This window comes from Dysidea avara, chromosome 1 (genome assembly GCF_963678975.1).
Source record: "Dysidea avara chromosome 1, odDysAvar1.4, whole genome shotgun sequence".
Taxonomy (NCBI): domain Eukaryota; kingdom Metazoa; phylum Porifera; class Demospongiae; order Dictyoceratida; family Dysideidae; genus Dysidea; species Dysidea avara.
This window is the reverse complement of record NC_089272.1, coordinates 11728302-11744086: the sequence shown is the minus strand read 5'-3', so window position 1 is coordinate 11744086 and position 15785 is coordinate 11728302. Positions and strand designations below refer to the sequence as shown.

The 15785-nt window shown below is 40.1% G+C and overlaps 1 protein-coding gene and 2 long non-coding RNA genes across 24 annotated transcripts in view; 2 read left to right on the top strand and 1 right to left on the bottom strand.

The window, feature by feature from the left end:
* Positions 1-15785, bottom strand: part of LOC136256393 (AMP deaminase 2-like) — a 331896-nt gene that overhangs the window by 29548 nt on the left and 286563 nt on the right. The window lies entirely within an intron of this gene.
* The window catches only part of LOC136256555 (uncharacterized), a 294555-nt gene that overhangs the window by 169872 nt on the left and 108898 nt on the right, over positions 1-15785 (top strand). The window lies entirely within an intron of this gene.
* Positions 1-15785, top strand: part of LOC136256548 (uncharacterized) — a 98011-nt gene that overhangs the window by 805 nt on the left and 81421 nt on the right. The gene's annotated exons all lie outside the window — the stretch shown is intronic.

The following is a 15785-nucleotide window of genomic DNA, read 5'->3' as shown; positions in this document are numbered from 1 at the left end:
TCTGTAGGCATGGAGCCACATTAACTTATCACTAAGATGTATAGAAGTTTGTATGGATGACCAAAATACCCATTTATAGTACAGGGTAACAAAAATGTTTTGCTATCAGTAAATGTACATAGCTATGTATTTTGAACCCCACCTACTGACTGATTGTTTAAAACTTGTACCTGTTTAGTTCTTGTATAGCTACCCATTCACTTAACTTACTGTAGTACAGGCATCTGAAATTTCCTGCGAAATTTAAAATTAGTGGAAGAAAATTTAGTGATTGATGGCAACGCTAACATTTAAATATCACTTTTGATTAAAATATGCACAGAAATCTGATGTAGTAATACTTGTAGCAAATGCAAAACAGTTTTGTTTCAACTACGTACAGTAGTAGAGTGAAAACAGAGCAATTCATGCTGCATGGTATCATACGCGCAACCATTACATTGCTTTGTCTGCTGTCCTTCACATCCTGGGTCGTACTGTAGCCATTGTTAAACTATACACTCTAAATTGGCTGGGAGAAAGATTTACTAGAGAACAGGATCCTTGCTAACAGGCCTGCAGGTTAAATAGTAATTACTTTTAGTTTGAGCTATTGGTTAGTGCGGGTCATGTGCACCTTTCAATACCTGCACTTCTTACTTCTACTCGCATAACCGTTCACAGCTGCATCCCTGGCTTTAGCTGGGCAAACGTATCTTTCCAGAGTGTTTAGTGATGAAGCTGTGACCTTAGACTAAATCACGTGACAACATTATTATCATGGTGCTAAAATTCTGATGAAGTAAATTTTAGTGAATGACCCCAAACGCTAAAATTAATTCCTACCTACAAAAACCTGCTATACTGTCTGTTAGTGGAGCACCCAAAATGTAGCTCTTGGTACATGCCTCAGTTTTAATTAATCTAGGTCAAATGTGTGTCTGACTCAGGTTGTTATCCAGGTCAGCAATTGTGACCTAGTTTCACTGCTGTCAGTTACATATATACATAGTCTCATTGTCCTTAAAATTGTAATTCTCTTGTTGTTTATAATTAATTATCCCTATCACCACTGAACATTTAAAGGCTTCAGTCTATTGCTTCTAAACTGCCTATCAAACTATCATGAACCATGATAGTGGGTTCATAATAAGGTTCACCCATGTTTTTTGCAAATACTCTAATAAAACGTACACCTAAATACCATCCTGGAAAGTATCCTCCAACTCAAAACCACCCTCTGGTGTTTATTTGCAATGAGTATTGGTCCACTAGTAAGTATCAAGTGAAAAGGAAACAGTACGTGTATTTGGGACAAAACTGAAATTTGTCGTTTTATTCATATTATTATTCTTCTTATTCTGTTTCACTCATGTACAGCAAGAGTTATCCACTTTTTCATGCTAAAAGCTATATAGCCATGCTTACAGAGTCCTTCCGTGTGTCCCTGACCTATTAATATGCCCGTATTCCACAGATTGCCAATCACCCTATACCTTGAAATTTTCTAAGTTCTCTCACCATTCACTATTGGCAGAAGTTCAGTATGTTAAAGAAACCGTATAACAATAAATTTACAGGATTCTATTGTGTGAAATCCTTTGTGCTTTGTTGTAGCGTTAGTCAAGGCTGAAAGCTGTAACAGCACTTCTTACACTTAGAAGATCGCACATAGTATCCATGCATGGCGAATATAGTATACTTTTTCCTGTAAGTGCACGATCACGATTTGCTAGAGCCACCATGAGCGCTTCAGAGACATAACGAAGTGATAGCAGTGATATCAGAGATTATTCATTGCTATGAAATTAGTTTCTATAAACCATATTTCCTTTCCAAGCAAAGCCTAAAGTTGGGTGGAGTACAAGTTTAATTGAAGGTTAAACAGTGTTAACTGTTAAACAGTGTTAACTTGAAGGTAGCCATAGCAACATTAGTCTATGGGACTGGTTAAACACTATGCAGGCAAGGTGTCAGTAAACAACTAACAATAGGGTTTAGTTATTGCGGTATGTATTAGAAGGTATCAACAACAGGTTTGCGGTGGTACCATATGTAGCAGCCTTCCTGTTTTAGATCATTCTATGCTATAGCAGGGTAGCAGTGGTAGCTAAGGAGCAGCAGTATCACTAATTGTTTGCAGTGCTGGAAAAGTTTTATTGAGTTGATATTAATACTGGAACTTATCAAGTATGGGAGCAGCAGAGTATTACTACAACATTATCATCAACCTCCACTGAGCTACAACTAGACCATTCACCACAGGTTGACATCATGTAGATAATGTGGCTGTGGTAGGCATGTACTTTCAGTTAGCCTTTCAGATGCTATTGTGACAGCAAGCATATCTTATTTCTGAGTCACAACTACAACAGTTTGTTCGGCTCCACAGTTGACAGTCACGTGTGTATGCTAATGCAGGTAATTAGGGTACTATTAAGCTCTTATAGTTAGTTACAATGCTTAGCATGCCGCAGCCATATGCTTGTTGTCTTGCATAAGTCAAGGGATCCAGCATAGGGTAACCAGCAGACTGGTAATGCACCTGGACACAACATGCATTTCATGGAAGACAGCATAAGAAATACATTCTGTAGAGTGGTATGACACTGGCTGAGATAGCACCTCACTTCCTGTTTAAGGCAATAATGTGGTAAACAGGATGGTTACTACTGTACTGTGATGTGATAATTAAATTTCTGGAAGTAGGTATACTTGGCTTAGGACTTTGAAGTGAGATCAGTTAAGCGGCATCTCCTCTAATGTCATAGCTATCCCTTGATGCTAGAGAAATGTACCTACCAATTAATTTGCTGTATGGTAGGGATGTACCTAGCGATTAATTTGTTGTATGGTACCTACAGGGATACTGTAGGTAGAGGTGATACTATACCTTCCTGGTGATCAGGGGTAAACCTAGACTCATGGTAAACACATAATTGTAGATCTTATATTTGTTTTAAGTTGCAGAACATCAGGATAACTTTACTATTAAAGATGAAAATTGGATGGAGCAGCAAACAAATATTTTTGCCGCTCTACCAATTAGTTTAAAGAGCCTGAGGCTAACTAGTACATACCCTTAAACTGTGGGAATTATAGAATTTTGTTTTAAATTACTGCAAGACACATTTCACAGGTACACAAGTATGTTGGGGTTTTTCACTTGCAAAATATAGTTAGTGTGGTATCAATTTCACTCAATAATCACGGAGTAAGAGCCGTGATTTATGGACATGAAACATTAATAGTTGGCTTAGAACGCTAAGAATTATCAAAAGTTTTTTATCAGAAATTAAAGCATAAGTATTTTTAATGTAAATGTGCACTCAATTGTTACATCTTAGAATTAGAAGTGTTGTTTACGTTTGACCGGTGCAATTTTTATGGGAGGTATTAGTTAACAACATTTGTTGTGAACATCTAGGGGACTATGGTGTTTACTCTTCAGGGCTCAAGTAGTAAAGTACATTACTGACCAGGTGTACAACTTATAAACCTGCTGTATGGTAGGCTTGAGGTATAGTAAGGATGTATCTAGCTACCAGCTTGGTGTATGGTAGGGATGTACCTACCAGCTTGCTATATGGTAGGGGTGTACCTACCAGCTTGCTGTATGGTAGGGGTGTACCTACCAGCTTGCTGTATGGTAGGGGTGTACCTACCAGCTTGCTTTATGGTAGGGGTGTACCTACTGGTTTGCTGTATGGTAGGGGTGTACCTACCAGCTTGCTGTATGGTAGAGGTGTACCTACTGGCTTGCTGTATGGTAGGGGTGTACCTACCAGTTTGCTGTATGGTAGGGTGTACCTACTGGCTTGCTGTATGGTAGGGTGTACCTACCAGCTTGCTGTATGGTAGAGGTGTACCTACTGGCTTGCTGTATGGTAGGGGTGTACCTACCAGCTTGCTGTATGGTAGAGGTGTACCTACTGGCTTGCTGTATGGTAGGGGTCTACCTACCAGCTTGCTGTATGGTAGGGGTGTACCTACCAGCTTGCTGTGTGGTAGAGGTGTACCTACCAGCTTGCTGTATGGTAGAGGTGTACCTACCAGCTTGCTTTATGGTAGAGGTGTACCTACCAGCTTACTTTATGGTAGAGGTGTACCTACCAGCTTGCTTTATAGTAGAGGTGTACCTACCAGCTTGCTGTATGGTAGAGGTGTACCTACCAGCTTACTTTATGGTAGAGGTGTACCTACCAGCTTGCTTTATGGTAGAGGTGTACCTACCAGCTTGCTGTATGGTAGAGGTGTACCTACCAGCTTACTTTATGGTAGAGGTGTACCTACCAGCTTGCTTTATGGTAGAGGTGTACCTACCAGCTTGCTGTATGGTAGAGGTGTACCTACCAGCTTGCTGTATGGTAGGGTGTACCTATCAGCTTGCGTTATGGTAGGGGTGTACCTACCAGCTTGCTTTATGGTAGAGGTGTACCTACCAGCTTGCTGTATGGTAGAGGTGTACCTACCAGCTTACTTTATGGTAGAGGTGTACCTACCAGCTTGCTTTATGGTAGAGGTGTACCTACCAGCTTGCTGTATGGTAGAGGTGTACCTACCAGCTTGCTGTATGGTAGGGTGTACCTACCAGCTTGCTGTATGGTAGGGGTGTACCTACCGGCTTGCTGTATGGTAGAGGTGTACCTACCGGCTTGCTTTATGGTAGAGGTGTACCTACCAGCTTGCTGTATGGTAGAGGTGTACCTACCAGCTTGCTGTATGGTAGAGGTGTACCTACCAGCTTGCTGTATGGTAGGGTGTACCTACCAGCTTGCTGTATGGTAGGGGTGTACCTACTGGCTTGCTGTATGGTAGAGGTGTACCTACCAGCTTGCTGTATGGTAGGGGTGTACCTACTGGCTTGCTGTATGGTAGAGGTGTACCTACCAGCTTACTTTATGGTAGGGGTGTACCTACTAGCTTGCTGTATGGTAGAGGTGTACCTACCAGCTTGCTGTATGGTAGGGTGTACCTACCAGCTTGCTGTATGGTAGGGGTGTACCTACTGGCTTGCTGTATGGTAGAGGTGTACCTACCAGCTTGCTGTATGGTAGGGGTGTACCTACCGGCTTGCTGTATGGTAGGGGTGTACCTACCAGCTTGCTTTATGGTAGAGGTGTACCTACCAGCTTACTTTATGGTAGAGGTGTACCTACCAGCTTGCTGTATGGTAGGGTGTACCTACCAGCTTGCTGTATGGTAGGGGTGTACCTACCAGCTTGCTTTATGGTAGAGGTGTACCTACCAGCTTACTTTATGGTAGAGGTGTACCTACCAGCTTGCTGTATGGTAGAGGTGTACCTACCAGCTTGCTTTACGGTAGAGGTGTACCTACCAGCTTGCTGTATGGTAGAGGTGTACCTACCAGCTTGCTTTATGGTAGAGGTGTACCTACCAGCTTACTGTATGGTAGAGGTGTACCTACCAGCTTGCTTTATGGTAGAGGTGTACCTACCAGCTTGCTGTATGGTAGAGGTGTACCTACCAGCTTACTTTATAGTAGAGGTGTACCTACCAGCTTGCTTTATGGTAGAGGTGTACCTACCAGCTTGCTGTATGGTAGAGGTGTACCTACCAGCTTGCTGTATGGTAGGGTGTACCTATCAGCTTGCGTTATGGTAGGGGTGTACCTACCAGCTTGCTTTATGGTAGAGGTGTACCTACCAGCTTGCTGTATGGTAGGGTGTACCTACCAGCTTACTTTATGGTAGAGGTGTACCTACCAGCTTGCTTTATGGTAGAGGTGTACCTACCAGCTTGCTGTATGGTAGAGGTGTACCTACCAGCTTGCTGTATGGTAGGGTGTACCTACCAGCTTGCTGTATGGTAGGGGTGTACCTACCGGCTTGCTGTATGGTAGAGGTGTACCTACCAGCTTGCTTTATGGTAGAGGTGTACCTACCAGCTTGCTGTATGGTAGAGGTGTACCTACCAGCTTGCTGTATGGTAGAGGTGTACCTACCAGCTTGCTGTATGGTAGGGTGTACCTACCAGCTTGCTGTATGGTAGGGGTGTACCTACTGGCTTGCTGTATGGTAGAGGTGTACCTACCAGCCTGCTGTATGGTAGGGGTGTACCTACTGGCTTGCTGTATGGTAGAGGTGTACCTACCAGCTTACTTTATGGTAGGGGTGTACCTACTAGCTTGCTGTATGGTAGAGGTGTACCTACCAGCTTGCTGTATGGTAGGGTGTACCTACCAGCTTGCTGTATGGTAGGGGTGTACCTACTGGCTTGCTGTATGGTAGAGGTGTACCTACCAGCTTGCTGTATGGTAGGGGTGTACCTACTGGCTTGCTGTATGGTAGAGGTGTACCTACCAGCTTACTTTATGGTAGGGGTGTACCTACTAGCTTGCTGTATGGTAGGGATGTACCTACCGTCTTGCTGTATGGTAGGGGTGTACATACTAGCTTGTAGGGGTGTACTCATAGTGTTACCTGGCAGTTAGGGGCTTGTATATAGCAAGCTATATCATTTATAAATGCTAAGTTGGCTATAATATATACTGATGTTCTCGGTCAGCACATACAGGTGGTGCCACCAACCTGCTATTGGGGTTATCAACAATCACAGTTCAACTTCTGCTGCTGCAAGATTTAATTTTGTAAAATAGCAGACTCAACAAATCAGTAGTAGCCATTACAGGAATCCCCATCTCAGTGGTTGCTATGTTCATTGACACTTGACAAATCGGTGGGTACCTCAGGTCTCAAGGAATTATGCTTCAATTGTATGATTACCCGAGATAATGCCATACCCAATTGGTCCTGGCTGTTTGTTTGTTTCAAAAAACCCATTAGCTATGTGGTGTTTATTAGCTACCAGATCAGATGAGTGGATCTTCAGGACTAGTAGGGTATGGAATTAGGGAGAGGCCTGGCTTTCCACCTCAGGGTGTGTAATTTATCTGGCCTCTTCCTGCTTATATTGGTTGTCATATTCTCTCAGAAAGAAGGCCATTACGTGTACATGAATCACTTACGTATGAGTTTGGGACAGTAAACAGGGCTGCAGCCACTGATCCCTTTATGATGGGATGGATACCCTCACTCTGTTCGGAGCAGTGGATATAGGAGCAGTGGATATGGGAACTATCAGATCATGGATGTCTCAGTTGCTAATTATATCCCAGACCAGCGTTGAAACCGGGTCGGGTCGTCCAGGTCAACCGGGTCACATTTTCTCCGGGTCATCCGGGTCCAACCCGGTTTACAAATTATCCGGGTCTGACCCGGATTGGATCATGTGAGAAACGAAATTGTTCGTTTGGGGACGTGGAAACTTATAAACGTTATCGCGTAACTCTTTCTTGAGCCACGCCCACTTATCGCATTACCAACATATGCTCAGCCATGCCCATTTATTAGTAAGTGCAGTATGTAGCACGAAACTGAGGGTATCTATGGTGAGGGGTAGCTATTGTCAGTAGGTGAAGACTTTTTTTTTTTTTTTTGGTCTTCAACCTACAGTATAGCTAGGCTGAAGTTGCAATATTTACTCAATACGAATCGAACGCTCAAAACATAGTCTCGTTCACTTGCTTGAGACTAGCTGAAACATAGCTCTTATCGCACTCCTCGGCTTTAATTAATCTGGGTCAGTGGGTCATCCGGGTCAGCAGTAGTGAACCGGTTTCAACACTGTCCCAGACAGTATTCATAAAGGTTATTTGGATGTACAAGAGTCATCTACCACAAATATCGACTGCAACATATCAAAGCAAAGTGATTGACTATATAGCAAGATGTGTGGCACTATAAAGAAGGTAGAAGTGTTTTGTGGGTGCAATGCCAAAGGGTTGTCTCCTTGAGGCTAATACCTAAGCAAAGTAAACCAGAAAAGCAGCAACTGATTGCTGATCTCCTTGTGGGGGAGTATAATAATAGGGCTCCTGATAATTATTTATTTATTTTTGAGCATATTGTCAAACTGTCAGAGCAACACGGATTTTGTCTGGACAAAGCACTAAAGTGTACTGATGTACTAGTACCAGTTCAGAGTTTTTCAGTGCACAAATCAAAGTAGTACAACCAATATCATAACATAATGTATGTACTGTTTGTAGTAGTCCAAGCAGGAAAACGGGTTTCAACATGTTTCATAACTGACGAGCACAAGTAGGCTGGTGTACAAACCTCAAAAGTTGGTTTGAGATGCTACATTAAATATTACTGCCTTTGTAAAGCTGTTCTCCAGCAATAAAATAACAGAAATTGTCTGATTGTGGAACATTAGGTGAAAATGGTAGAAACACAGCTGTCGTACACACATTGAAAAATGACATGGCTATTGTAGTAGCTCCTGGATTCTCTTTAAGTAAAAGCAAAGTACACAGGATAATCCCAGCTGTGCAGCTCAGCCTTTGCTGGGTATCGAATCAATCTATATGAACAAGGTTGACTACTCTTATAATGTCTGGGCTAGTGTTCGGATTTCAAGCAAAAGGACTGGACACCATTGATGATTTTGTACTGCAGCTGGTGGCAAGGGACTGCACAAGGCAAGACCAGAAACTACTGCATGTCCACAATCTACACCCTCATGATCCTGCTAGACCAATCACAGTTAAATTAATTGGGGTCCATTACCTGCCTGGGGCATTTCTAGGAATCAAGATACGTAGATGTGGAATGACCACAGCTACAACAACCACATAAGCAGTGTTGGGAAAGTTACTTTGTCAATGTAATATATTACATATTACTCTTTACTTTTGGGCAATGTAATAAGTTACAGTTACATATTACTCCAAAAGAAAAGTTAATATATTACATCAAGTTACTTTTGCTCTGACCATATACCTTTCCTTTACACCTTGCATGTTAGTTACTGAGCTAGCATATAGTAAACACTCCTGTAAATGTAGCTACTGGTTTCTTGCACCTGTGTAGAGATGCTCTCTTCAGCCATACCTAAGCATTGCTGGAAAATCACATGACCAGTTGTCTGAGGTATGAACTAATATGGATATTTTTATTATAGGGGATCAGGACAGTAGATTATTGCAGTCATTAAGCTGTTGAGTAACACTAATTGGTTAGTAATGGAACTGGTAATGTGTTATGAATATCGTTACAGGTCACTAACAAACTGTAATAGTAACGCTTTACATAATAACACATTATGTTCGCTACTAATATAGCGAATTGTGGGTTCCTTGAAAGTAACTTAAGTTATATTGCTAGACTATGAATAGTAACATGTTATATTACTTGAAATCACAAAATGTAATAACTATTGTGTAATGCGTTACTAAAGTAACACGTTATTCCCAACACTGCACATGAGATATCAGAAAAAAGAAGTAGAGAGCTTTGCTTCACAACATATATAGCCAGGAAAACAAATACACTATCCTGTATAAGGTTGGCACCTACCTTAAACCCTTAAAGAGGCTAAACCCAATAATAAAATAGATTGTAAATTTCAGTTTAGTCTTCTTCTTAAACTGTCTTCTTCCCCAGCACTTATAAAATCCTATGACTATTTTCTTCTGCTTAACTGTTCTTCCTCTTATTGATCCTTACAGACTCGGGTGGTTTGCTATCGGTTAGCCCTTTTTATATAGCAAGTTGCTGTTGTGACCTCAGTCCAATCACCTGATGTGTCATGTAGTCCTCAACAATAAACGGCTTATTCTTACATCCAAATATGGAAAATGAGTCAACAGTTCTTAGCAATAAACAGCTGATTCTGCTAACATCTAAAATATGGTTATGTGCAGATTCTCTAATTCTCACAATCTTCCATTCATTCTCCCCCTCCTTGTCATGGTCAACATGACAAGTCAAAGATTAAAATTTATCACTATCGATATACGTACTTCCTATTTTCTTTCTAACTATTTAAGTAAGTATTCCATAACATTAATCAAATTCCAATGGACAGACCTTTACAATAGGTCTGGAATATTGTTTATTACCAACTTGTAACTTCACTGTTCTTACTTTGCCATCTTTCCCTGGATATACTTCTAATATTCTGCCTAATGGCCATTGACCTTGTGGTATGTCAGATTAAACTACCAAAATAACATCTCCAGGTTTAACATTTTTCATCTTGAACCATTTCTGTCTTGGGCTTAAACTGGGAAGCTGCTCTCGCAGCCATCTTTGCCAAAAGTGTCATACCAATTCTTATACTTGCCTCCATCACCTTTTTTGGGTTAAAACCAACTTCATTTATCACTTCTGGGGCAAACTGTCCTCCCATCTGACTGTAAAAAGTGATTAGGAGTTAGTGGTATGTTATCTTTAACATTTGCTGATTGGTAGGTCAGTGGTCTAGAGTTAATTAATGCCTTAGCTCCAGTAAATGCCGTCATCATTTCTTCATCATTCACATCTACATGTTTTAGAATTGTCATGATAGCTCTTTTGGCTGACTTAATCATAACCTCAAAAATACCTCCAAAATGTGGAGCATATGATGGATTGAATACCCACTTTATTCCTTTATTGGCTGTATCAGACTGTACTTTTGGATCTCTACACACGAATTCACATAATTCCTGGTTAGCAGCCACAAAATTGGTCCCATTATCTGATAATATGTCCTTAGGTAGTCCTCTTCCATTCATCATTCTGTTTAATGCATTTAGGAAAGAATTCACATCTAATCCATAGGCCATCTCGAGGTGTACAGCTCTTGATGGCAAGTACGTAAATGAACACAAGTATCTTTTTTGTCTTGATTATCCTCTACCCTATATCATTGTACATGGCCCAGCAAAGTCCACTGCTGTCTTTGTGAATGCCTTCAATGAGGTGGTCATTCTGTATAATGGGAGTGATGCTGAGCCACTTTTGCTTTATTTCTTCTGCACATCGTGCACTCTCTATCCCACTCCTTGATCTCTTCGTGGGCTGACATAATCCAAAATCGTGTTGAGAACAAAGACAAAAATATGGTTTGTGCCAGTTTGGTGATATCCTAATTCATGATAATGTTTTACAATTGGATTTTTTACCCAGTGATTATGAGGTAAAATAATAGGATATCTCACATCATAGGAGAGAAATTCAGCATAGGGCTACATTGTTGTCTAGTGTAGCAGTAATCTTAAGTTGTGGCCAATCCATCTCACCTTTGGAAAGAAAGGCTGGACCTTCCCACCAAACTCTTAACTGTGACAGCTCTACTAATGTAGTACCACAAGTCAAATAGTCAGCTGGATTCTCACTTGTTGGTATGTATCTCCATCTATCAGAACTGATCTCTGATTGTATTTCTCCAATCCTATTAGCAACAAACAGTTTAAATTGTCGACTATATCCTTTCACCCACCACAGAACACTAATGCTGTCAGTCCAAAAGGTAATAGATGGCTTATTGATCATTAGTGTTTTTGCAACTGATAAAGCTAATCTCTTTCCTAAAACAGCGCCCATCAATTCTAGACGAGGAACACTTATTGACTGTAAAGGTGCAACTTTCATCTTAGAAGCTACAAATCTTACAACTATGTCCCCATTCTCATATTCTGATCTGAGGTAAACAATGTCCCATAAGCTACATCCACAAATGCATGTATGTAAGGTAATAGATGTCACTTCTCTATTTGACTGAAGACACCTTGGAATCTTAGTACTCGATAACATCATCAGCTCTGCAAACCATGACTTCATTTTGACCAATATGTCCTCAAGTAAGGTATCATCCCAATCAGTGCCACAAACTCAAATGTCCTGCATTAACATCTTCCCCCTAATGACATACGGTGATAGCATTCCTAGTGAATCAAATAATGTTGCAATTCTCTTAAGGAAATTTCTTTTAGTTAACTTAAATTCTTTCTCAATGCACTGAGACGTAAAGGTAAAAACATCATCTGTAGCATTCCATGAAATACCCAATGTCTGTACTAGTGATTGTCTAAACTCATCTCAGATGCTCTGTTTTCTGTTGGAATGGTTTCTATTACCTTGGTTGCATTAAAAATGCATTTGTGAGTCTGCATCCCAGCTTTTTCCCACAACTCTGACAAGTATTTGAAGAGTTTAACACCTTGTGCATCATCAATTACTGAGTCTATGTTGTCATCCGTATAAGTGTACTTTAAGATGACTTCTGCTCTAGGATACCTTTGTTCATAACGCTTGGCATGGAACTGAGAAACAAATTGAGCTAGGAAAGGTGATGAATTTATTCCAAATTCTAGACGATTGAACTCATATTCTTCTGGTTTTTGTTTCATATTCATATCTCTCCATAAGAACCGATGACATGCCATATCATCACAACTCAGAGCTACTATATACCTTTGAAAACGAATTAAGACATCAAATAGATCATTTTGCAACTTAGGTCCTTGGTGAATAACATCATTTAAAGCAATATCATTATATCAAGCTGATGCATCAAATACAATCCATACCTTTGTAGTTGACCTGTCCTTCCTTATGACTGGAAAATGAGGGAAGTACCATTTGACAATCTTATCATCTTCCACTGGAGGTAACTTAGTAATATATCTCTTCTTAACGTGTTCACCAATAATTCTGGTATGTTCTTCAGCAATTTCAGGTTGCCTAGACAATCTCTTCTCCAAATTCTGTAGTCTCTGTGCTGCCATATCAACATTGTTTGGTAAGGTGATTAAATTATCCTTCCAGGGTATAGCAATTCTATAGCTTCTGTCGTTGCATGTAATAGATCTTTCTGCCATGTCTAGAGCAGCCCTCTCATCAGTCTTAAATAATGATCCTTTCTCTATGCCACTTGTATCAGTTTCCCAGAAGTTTTGTACCGTTAAATTAATTCTTTCCATGTCCTGTTGACCTGCAGAAAAGTAAGTGTAAGTAAAATTAGTATTAGCGTTAGTTTGTTTATTGCTTCCTACGTTACCAATGCATGTACAACCTAGCGGCGTCTAATGTGCCACTGGCTGTCCTGGTGTTCCTCACACATTTTGGAATGAATAGTGAAGATCACTACAATCCAGGCCTATTAAAACATCAACTGTTGGCCTTGACTCCGACTTAGGAAACTCTAACTTCTGTAAATGAGACCACCGTCTGGAAAATGTACTCCAGTCTATTGCTTTTATGTCTCCTGTAACTTTTTCTGCTGTAAAGGCTGTAATATTTAATTTGGATTTCCCATCTAAACTCTCAATTATACATTGCACTGGTAAGGTTTCAAAGGTTTCAACATGACCATTCAAGACACTAACACTCACTTGTTGTAGACACTCCTGAAGACCTAACTCTGCAGCAACATCTGAATTAACGTAGGTCTTAGTACTTGCATCATCCAATAGTGCATTTACCTTCACCATTTTTTGCCCATTTCTTAAAAATACAGGAATTTCTCTTAAAGCCATTGTACCTGATGTATCTCCTTTCTTTGTTATCACTGTTGTAAATGTACCTTCTTTCTGACTCTTTTCTTTTGGCTTCCCTTCACCGCAATCACTACTCTCTCCTGCTTTGACCTCTTGTTTTCTAAGTGGCTGTATTTCCTCCTTCACTTTAGATACAATTCATTTGTCAGATTGTTTGGGGATGATTGACTTGAACCACTGTGTAGTAGTCGATGGTGTACCTCCTTACAGTTGTTAATACCACACACCCTCGTGCTGTTACAAACTGTCCCTGGTGGCCTTCTCCTAGACAACAAAAACAAGATTTATTTTACTTAGCACAAGCTCGCCTGTTCTGTGCATTCATCTGCTTGAACTCTGGACACGCCCATACCCCATGAGATTTACCACACGTTCTACATGTTCTTATGAATACGGTCATTGTGCACCAACATCTGACTTTGTGTGAGACTTCCCAAAAAAATGAGTGAGCAATTTTCTTCTTAAATCTCTTAGTCTCAAACTTCCCTGATTTTGGTGTAGAAAGCCCATGAACATCTTCTAGTATTTTGGTTTGGGACTCAGCTTGCTTAATTACCCACTCCTATATTGCTTCACGACTTCCTCTTTTGCTTCTCAAAAAATCATCTATGATAGTTAGCCAACATTTGTGCAGGAATCTTCTTCTGCAATTTCATTAACAGCAGACCATCATTAATCCTGATCTATCTGCTTCATTTAAATCCACGATTGTAATATCCAAGAGATCAGCAAACTTCTCTAAATCTCGGAAATTGTCTGGGAATATCGGTCTAAAGTTATCTACTTCCTCCAAATATAAAGCAATCTGACGACATTGCCCCCCAAACTTCCTATCTAATATTTCCTTTGCAGTCTGATATGCTGTTGCTGAATGACCCAAGTTCTCGATAGCTTTTAAAGCCTCTCCTGCTAGGCACTGTCTCAGCAGCAGCAGCTTATACTCAGCTGTTGCAGGTGCCTTATCTGCATATGCAGTGAAAGCAGCCTTCCAATTCGAATATGTTCTCTTATCTCCTGAAAATACTGGTATTGTCACTCTTTTTTAGTTGCTTCTACATGTCTAGCCCAATCAGAACTAAGTCTGTTGAAAATTGACCTTGATTAACACTATAATCCAAACTTACAGTTGGTGGCACTTCCTGACTACTGTCACTTATGGCTGGTGGGGGTGTCTGATGTGTCTCTGTCTGCTCTGCTGAAACTTCTGCTTCCATATTTGATAGTGCTTTTAGAAATTTATCATAGACTCTGGGGTTGCTTAGCACATCTACCACTTGTTGCACTCGATTCTGCATATCGCTATATTCAATTTGGATCTGTTCTATTTCTCCACTAAGCTTCTCAACATTTCTATGTTCCTTCTCTATCTTGTACCTTGTTATTTAATTTAATTATTTATTATTACTGAGCAGGCAGCACTCAGTGCTGATTAACTCAGGAAAATGTAGCAATTACAAACATAGTTACAATGATTACATGCGTACAGAAGGACTTATAATAAATTTGCTGGATTTCATTAGTAAATTGATCAATGTTATCATGATCAATTAATCTGAGTGGTAAAGCGTTCCAATCACAAATTGATCTGAAATAAAAACTATGCTGGAATATGTTGATGGATGAAGTAGGAAGAATGTAACGTCTAGGATGATATTGTCTAGTGGCTCTTTCCATTTCTAAATAGTAGGATGGGATAGATAAAGGGTACACATTGTGGATGATTTTAAATAATGTTTGTAACCTACATATCTTATGACGTACTTAGAGACTTGGCCAAGAAAGCTGTTGTAACATATTTGTGACTGAGCTGTTGTAACATATTTGTGACTGAACTGTACGTATCTACTAAAATCATTTAAAACTCATCTTGCAGCTCTATGCTGCGCCTCTAACTGTTGGATATCAGTTTGATAGTATGGGTCCCATACAACCACAGCATATTCCATTACAGGACAAATCATGGTGAGGTAAGCTGATGCCTTTACTTCTGGCAAGCAACTACTAAGGTTTCGTTTGAGAAAGTTTAAAGTTTTATCAGCTGTGTTTTTTATGTGAGATTACCAAGATAGTTTATTATCTAATAAAATTCCAAGGTAAGAGTGTTGACCAGATGTTGTTAAATTACAATCATTCAGTTTATAATTGAATAGAATAGGTGGTGAAGTGCATAATAGTACATTTTGTTACATTAAAATGTAGTTGCCACTTTGTTGCCCAGGCAAATAGATGGTCAAGATCATTTTGTAGTTGGACAGCATCTTCTTCAGTAGTAATAGTTCTGTAAAGTATACAATCATCAGCGAATAGTCGTAACGGTGAACTTATGCTCTCTGTGATGTCATTAATGTATATGAGAAACATCAAGGGACCAAGGACAGTTCCTTGAGGTACTCCAGACTGAACGGACACCGATTCAGATGAGGCACCATCTAATACTACTTGTTGAGATCTTTGG